Consider the following 7,516-nt stretch of genomic DNA (forward strand, 5'->3'; position numbering starts at 1 on the left):
CCAGACACAAGATATGCACTCAATAGTATTTAATGTATTTAATGTATTAATAGTATTTAATTCATTTAGTAAACATTAAATGAATGTCTGATGATGGGTATTGTATCCTAAGGGAGTTGAACTCACTAGCATAAGCTAAAGTGGCTTATTACATAATTTAAAGCAAACTTTTAATGCAAATCAAATAAAAAATAAATGCAAAAGGCATCTTAATCCATTATATCACTCTACAAAATAGGATGATTTCTGAGTAAATGGCACCAAAACAAACAGTAGTTGACATCTTTTAGTGGCACTGAATCAATCCATGATCAATATTTTTAAGCTGACATAATATTTTAGTTCTCTCCTTTTAGCAGGTATTTCAGAGAAAAGACAAGAAGTAGAAAGAATATAAAACTCTGCATTTAATTGAGTCTCCCTCAAATTTGCCATAGGGAAAAGAAAAAGCTGTTACTTAGCTGCCAAGATACAAATACTTTAAACTTCTGTTTGACCTCAAACGATAACTGTAAGGTACAAAAAGGAAAAGCAGCTTCCAACATTTTCTGCCTCTTTGTCTAGTGCATGGTAAATGCTGTCAGTTTTTAGAAGAACATAAAATCCCCTGTAAAAAATAATCCGACCAATTGGTAACATGAAGCCATAGTTTATAAAATGCTCAGCACACCCAGGAAGAGGGTTGGCTGTATTTGCATATAAAATATTTCTGACTTCTGCTATTATTGTGGTGACACATTCTAAAGAGAAAAAATGTTGCTTCATTATCTCATAAAACATCCTGAAGTTTTCCAATATTTCTTTCAAGAATCACAAAGTATTCATAGCAGTCGAATGCCTCCCTGTCATTATTACAAGCACGTACCTACATTTTCAACACACCACACCAAATAATTCCGTTTCATTTGGGAGTTTGTCAGGAACAGCCTGCTTTGGATAAGCTTTCAGCTTTTTGTTTATTTGGACCTTACACACATGAAGGTCCAAGTAGGAATGCAAACACTTGCGTGTGTCTGCTTTGGAAATTATGCTTCTTTTTCAAAAAGATAAATGATCAGTATTCCAAAACTTTAGAAAGTTTAGGGGAACTTTCCCAGGATTAAGTCAAGAACTGTACAGTTTTTCTGTTTCAAAAGATCCTTCTCTGATCATGTTAATTTGTTTCACTACGCAGCCATTAAAGTTTGATGAGCTTTATTGAAAAACTTTTTTTTTTATCTCCAGAGAGAATATAATTCCACAACAATGGCTTGCTATTTTCTGCACATAATAGTCATTGTTTAAGTTGGACTCAACACAGAATCCTGAACACAATGTAGACTTATCCTGAAGATAGGCTGCAAAATATCATGGTCTCATAAGCTGTTGTATGTACATACTATTGATATGTATGGAAGATGCCACGTAAATTTTACTTATTTTAAGTTTGCTGAGGTGCCCTGATTGGCTTTTTGTGAACAGAGATTTAAATCTGTCAACATAACACTAATAAATGGCTCTGTTTTCTAGGGCCTAATATTGAACATAGATAGTTGCTTGCTCAGTATTTTATTTCGCAATGTGGTTGAAAACCTGGTACATGGTTAGAAACCCTTATTAGAGTCTGCCACAAACCCAACAGATTTTGTAGTGTTCATCAACCTGAAGTCAAATTATTTGCACAGTCAAATTCACCACAAGAATAATTTCTTCCATCACCCAGATTATTCCTCTCTCTAGTACTATGGAAATTGTACCTTGGAAATTAAGAAAAGAAAAGAAAAGAATCTTTTAAAATTCTCTCACTGGGTTCTCCCTTACATGTGAGTAACTGGATAATGTCATGAAATATCTGAAAGGGGGATACCTAGATCGCCCTTAGTCCCAGAATCCAGGGGGAAGGACAGAGAAGGGGAGAAAACAATGAGGTAAGCAAGAACAAGTAGATGGGAAGTAAGGGCAAGCAGGGGCCAAGATTTTCAGGTACATCAGTGGTATAAGGTAGTGATATATACAGCTAAATATCCAAACTACAAGAGTCAATCACATTAAAAATAAGGGACTCAGACTTCAACCACCACATTAATAAAAAAAAGTGTACAAGTCAAAGCCTGGGGGTAGGGGTAGGGAGTGGGAATCTGGGAATTATGGTAGAGGGAAGATTAAACTGGTGCTGGGGCATAGCATATGTAAAATATCTATGAATAACTGTATAAATCATGGTGCTTTAAGAAAATTGCTGTTTTTTAATATGGAACACTTCATGAATTTGCGTGTCATCCTTCCACAGAGGCCATGCTAATCTCTGTATCATTCCAATTTTAGTTTATGTACTGCCGAAGCGAGCACACTATCACTGTTTTTATAACAGAACCAGAGAAAATGAATCATCTTGGTTTGCCTCATATTTCCATGTATTCCTACAAACTGAGAAAAAAAGTGGATGTTACCGGGGCAAAGCCATCTCATGAGCATTGAGAAGGTAAAATGGGAAACTCTGGTGTTTGGGAGATGGTTCAAAGGGCTGAAATACATGCTTTGTATGCAGGAAGTCCAGTTTCAATCCCTAACATCAAATGGACCCCCAAACATTAAGGGAAGTGACCCAGGAACACTAGGCTGGAAGTAATCCCTGAGCATAGCCAGGTTCTACTCTCCTGCTAAAACACCAAGTAAACAAAAAAATTTGTGGAATATCTGCTTATGATTTGTACCATTAGATCACGTGTTTTTTAAATGATAATATTTTCATTTATAAAAAGGCTAATCTGCAGTTTTGATCATTCCTAAATAAAATTAGCATCAGGTGAGAAAGATATTGGAGATATTGGGTAAAGAAAATAGTTCAAAAGCTAGGAGTATGCCCCTCAAAATGCCACAGTCTTTATTTGATTGATACTCGACCTGACCTCAGGCACTACATGGCCCCTTCCTCAAGTCACAAGCAAAGCATTACTGGGAATGAAACTCACTCCCAGAGGAATCCAAAATGTCACTTTGGGTGCTACTCCTGTCTTTGTTTGCACCAGGATCTTGTGCAGTGGTTGCTAAAGATTGAACCTCGGGCTCCCACAAGTTCAGCTCTGAACTATCTCCCCAACTTTATATAAAAAATCTTGGTGCTGATACTAACTAGGGACCAAAAAGGCCTCTGCAATGATCATTCCAAATCTATGAGCCATATGTAGAAAAATTTTCATGACTGAGAATTCTACTGCCTCTTTTAATTGTAATAGAATTGGACTGTAACTTATAAATTCCTGCTTTCATGGCTTAATGCCATAATCATGCTATAGTCCACAGCAATGTTTTATTAAGCATTAAAGGTCTATTGAGAACATAAATAGGATGGGAAAGAGAAGAATTTTAGTGCTCAGAGCCTAAATCAAACATTCACTAAGCAGAAAGTGTTAATAGCTTTACCTTGGAAATACAACACAAGGTAACCATTCTCCTATCTATCGTGTCCCCCAGCTGTGAGCGAAGTGTCACCCCTGAGCACCAGTGGGTGTGAAAAAATGTCAGGAAGAAAAATGAAAAGAAAGGAAAGGGAAAGCGGGGGAGAAAGAAAAGGAAGGGGGACATAAAAGCATGGGGGACATGAGAGCTCAAGGTACTTACTTGCCTTGAGTAAGGGGGACCCCTGTTCAATCCTTGGCACAGCATGTTTCCCCAAGCACTGCCAGGACCCACCCTAAAGCACAGAGCTGGGAGTGCCCAAAGCCTAAATATATAAGAAAGTATTGATTCTTTTGTTCATCCAAAATGAACAAGGTGATATTTTTTTCTTCATCATCATTTTGGTTTGGCCTCAGTTTTGGCCCTTCCTTGGGAAAACTGTAGTGCTACATAAAAATAAAAGTGGACCACTAACATTGCAGAAACTAATTCAAATTGATTCAAGACTTAAACACCAGACCTGAAAAAATAAAAATAAAGAGGTTAGAGAAACCATCATTGATATTCAAGTCCAGGCCTTGAATAACAGAGATGTATTAGGACAATCAACTCAAAAAGCAAAGGAAACAATGCTAAGAATAAACAAACTGATGGATATTCAACTGAAAATTTGACACAGCTTTAGAAATGACCACTGTGGAGATGGCCCCCAGACAAACAGAAAGAATTTACCACAGAAACAGAAAAACAATCTAGTAATTGGGAGAAATTATGTGCCTATCATATTTTTGACAAGGTGTTAATACCCAAAATATACAAATAGCTCATATAATTCCATAAAAAATAACCTCCCCAAAATGGGCAGAACTGACAAAGAGAACATACAGGTGGCCCATAGACACATGACAAGAAATATCCAAAATTGATTATTAAGGAAAATGAAATGAAAACTAAAATGAGATCTCAACCAACAACCCTGAGAATGACCTAGATCTTAAATATTGGGAAAAATTATTGGCAAAGATGTAGAAAATAGAAACCAAGGTATGTGGGATTGTGGGAATATGGATTGCTATTGCCTAGAGAAAAATGGTAAAGAGGGGCCGGAGAGATAGCATAGAGGTAAGGCGTTTGCCTTTCATGCAGATGGACGGTGGTTTGAATCCCGGCATCCCATATGGTCCCCCGTGCCTGCCAGGAGCGATTTCTGAGCGTGGAGCCAGGAGTGACCCCTGTGTACTGCTGGGTATGACCCAAAAAAAAACAAAAAAAGAGAGAGAAAAATGGTAAGGAGATTCTATGACAGAACTAAAATGGGGGGGGGCATAGAGTGGACAGCACAGCAGGTAGGGTATTTGACTTAGACCCAGCCCAGCTGGGTTCGAACCCTGTCATTCCATATGGTCTCCTGAGTCTTCCAAGAGTAATTTCTAGCACAGAGACAAGAGTAACCCCTGAGCACTGCCAGGTGTGGCCCAAAAACCAAAAATGAAAATAAAAACAATGACTTACATCTTAAATATTAAAAACAAATTGTTGGTAACGACTAGAATAAAGGAAGCAAGGTACACTGCTGATGGGAATGTGGACTGCTATAACCTATAGGTGTAGCTAAATCACCTTAAGCTTGCCTTGCAAGCTGCCAACCTGGATTCGATTCCCCAGCATCTCATATGGTCCTGCCCCCCCCCCCGCCCCACTGCCCACCACTGCCTGCCAGGAGTAATTTCTGAGCACAGAGCCAGGAGTAACCATCGGTCACCATTGGGTGCTCTGGATCGCCATTGGGTGTGGCCAGAAAAGAAAGAAAACACTAAAAGGGATTACATCAAATCCAGTCATACTGCTGTTTATGAAAATAATAAGAAAATAAGAATTTGAGAAAAATATTTGTACCTATATACTCATAGCATTGTTATTTGAAATCATTAAAACAGGGAGTTAATGTAAATGTAAATGTAATGTGAATGTAAACAGATGACTGAATAAACTTGTGGCATATGCACTGAAATACTCCCCTACCATTAAAAAAAATAAAACTTTTGTGTCAAAATTGGTGGAACTTGAGGTGTTTACAAAAAGTACAACTTAAGGGACAGCTCACCACCACGTAGTTTGATGATGTAAAAGATAATCAAAGCCAGTGATCTGATGAAAATGACAAAATTAATTCCTAGATTCAGTAAAATAAAAAATAATGATGGTATCAGAGATAAGTACTGAAGAGGGAAGGGAGAGGAATAAAAAGAAGGGTCTTTTTGGTGGCAAAGCACTGAAACTTCAGCTAATAAACTGATATCCATTTTTAAAAGCCCCTGCCCTTTGAATTCAGAAGAATATTACAAAGGCTTAGAGTGCCTTTTTGCAAGTAAATGGTTCTGAGTTCGAATCCCTGGTGTCGCACATATACAAAGCATGATCCTGAAAACTGTGATTTCTGTCACTCCAGAGACAAATGTGGGGCAGGCACAACATAAGGGGTGAGCAAAACATCATCATCATCATCATCATCATCATCATCGAGGCACAGTTGGGGGAATGTACTATTGTCACGATGCCACCTCTGGTATCTGAGCACTAAAGCAACTCTGATGAGCAGCATAGAGATCCTGGCAAACATCACAAACATAACTTGTGTACCTCAACTAAAAGTGCTTATTATGGGATGTGCAAACATGACAGCTAAAGTAGTATAAATTGCAGGAGTACACAGTCAAGCGTGAGGGTACTGCAAACTGATGAATGACACCCGCAAAGAACCACTGTTTAAGGTGTGTGTCTACCCCAGTCATTGTAACATCAATATCTTTGACAACAAAGGAAGAGAGAAGGAGGAGGAAGAAAAAAATAATTAAGTACCCTTCATTTATTTGTATATCTAACAGCCTTCAAGAGTCTTTTCTAAAGTAAGAGGCTTAAGAGAGTTCTCTTATTATTGTTAATTTTTTTTATGTTTTGCAAGCCTGTGAGATGGTTCTGGATTTAAGGTGCAGCCAAACTGGTAAATCTAGGAGTGGCCTCTGAACAGAGAGACCCGTTGTGGCTCAAAATGCCCCAAATATTTTATTATGTATAATCACTAAGCAAAGTCTAGACAGAAGTTGTCACTTGAAAGCTTTTTAACTATTTGTGAACAAATGCTAACACAAATAGCAACACCTTAAGTGTTGATAATATACTCTATTATACAACCACTTACAAAAATGCCTTTTCTTGAGACAAAATATGAGGCAAGTCATAGTTCCCTGAGGGCAGACCACTATTACAGAAATATTGAAAATAGAAGCCAATGCCTACCCTCCCCAGTTTTATTGAACAGACTATTAGAAATCCTCTACAGGGGCCGGTGAGGTGCCGCTAGAGGCAAGGTGTCTGCCTTGCAAGCGCTAGCCAAGGAAGGACCACAGTTCGATCCCCCGGCGTCCCATATGGTCCCCCCAAGCCAGAGGCAATTTCTGAGCGCTTAGCCAGGAGTAACCCCTGAGCATCAAATGGGTGTGGCCCGAAAAAAAAACCCTCTACAGATGATCAGAGAAGGTGAAATAAAAGGCATCTAAATTGGAAAGCACTAAATTGTTTGCAAATGTCATGGTAATATATAGAAAGACCCCACCAAAAAAGAATAAAGTTGATAAAGGAGTCCAGTCAAGTTGCAGGATAGAAAAATCAATATACAAATATAAATAACACAAATACAAAAAAACTATGAGACTATATAATATAATAAATTAGAGACCCTGAAGTGAAATATGGTGGTTGATGAATAAAAGAAGAAAAACAAATAATACTTAAATACTAAAATCCTTTTAAGTTTGGGGTATTTTGTGAGCAGAAATATGCCATAGCAACTTGCTAATAATGCTTATATCAATTGGCTTCCATATACATATGTATATATACATATATATTCCATATACAGTTTCACTGAAAGTTGTATTTGAGTGAGGATTTCTGCATACTCAAAATGATTTTTTCTAAGTGTGGCAAAAGTACTGACATGTGGACAGAAGATTAAAAACCACAAAGAAAAAAAACCTTTGGCCTAAACTTCATACCTTTTACAGAAAAATTAACTTTCATGTTGGGTTATATACCGGGGCTCTCTCCTCCTTTGGAGAAGCCCACATTTTCTCCTGAG

General features: G+C 37.8%; 1 non-coding gene across 1 annotated transcript; it reads right to left on the reverse strand.

Annotated features, from left to right (window-relative positions):
* Positions 1–2,224: 2,224 nt before the first annotated feature.
* Positions 2,225–2,328, reverse strand: LOC126000347 (U6 spliceosomal RNA). Its single transcript, XR_007492691.1, has one exon. It is a non-coding gene; the product is annotated as a U6 spliceosomal RNA (small nuclear RNA).
* Between the last annotated feature and the right edge of the window lie 5,188 nt (positions 2,329–7,516).

The sequence above is a fragment of the Suncus etruscus genome, chromosome X (genome assembly GCF_024139225.1).
Source record: "Suncus etruscus isolate mSunEtr1 chromosome X, mSunEtr1.pri.cur, whole genome shotgun sequence".
Lineage (NCBI taxonomy): Eukaryota > Metazoa > Chordata > Mammalia > Eulipotyphla > Soricidae > Suncus > Suncus etruscus.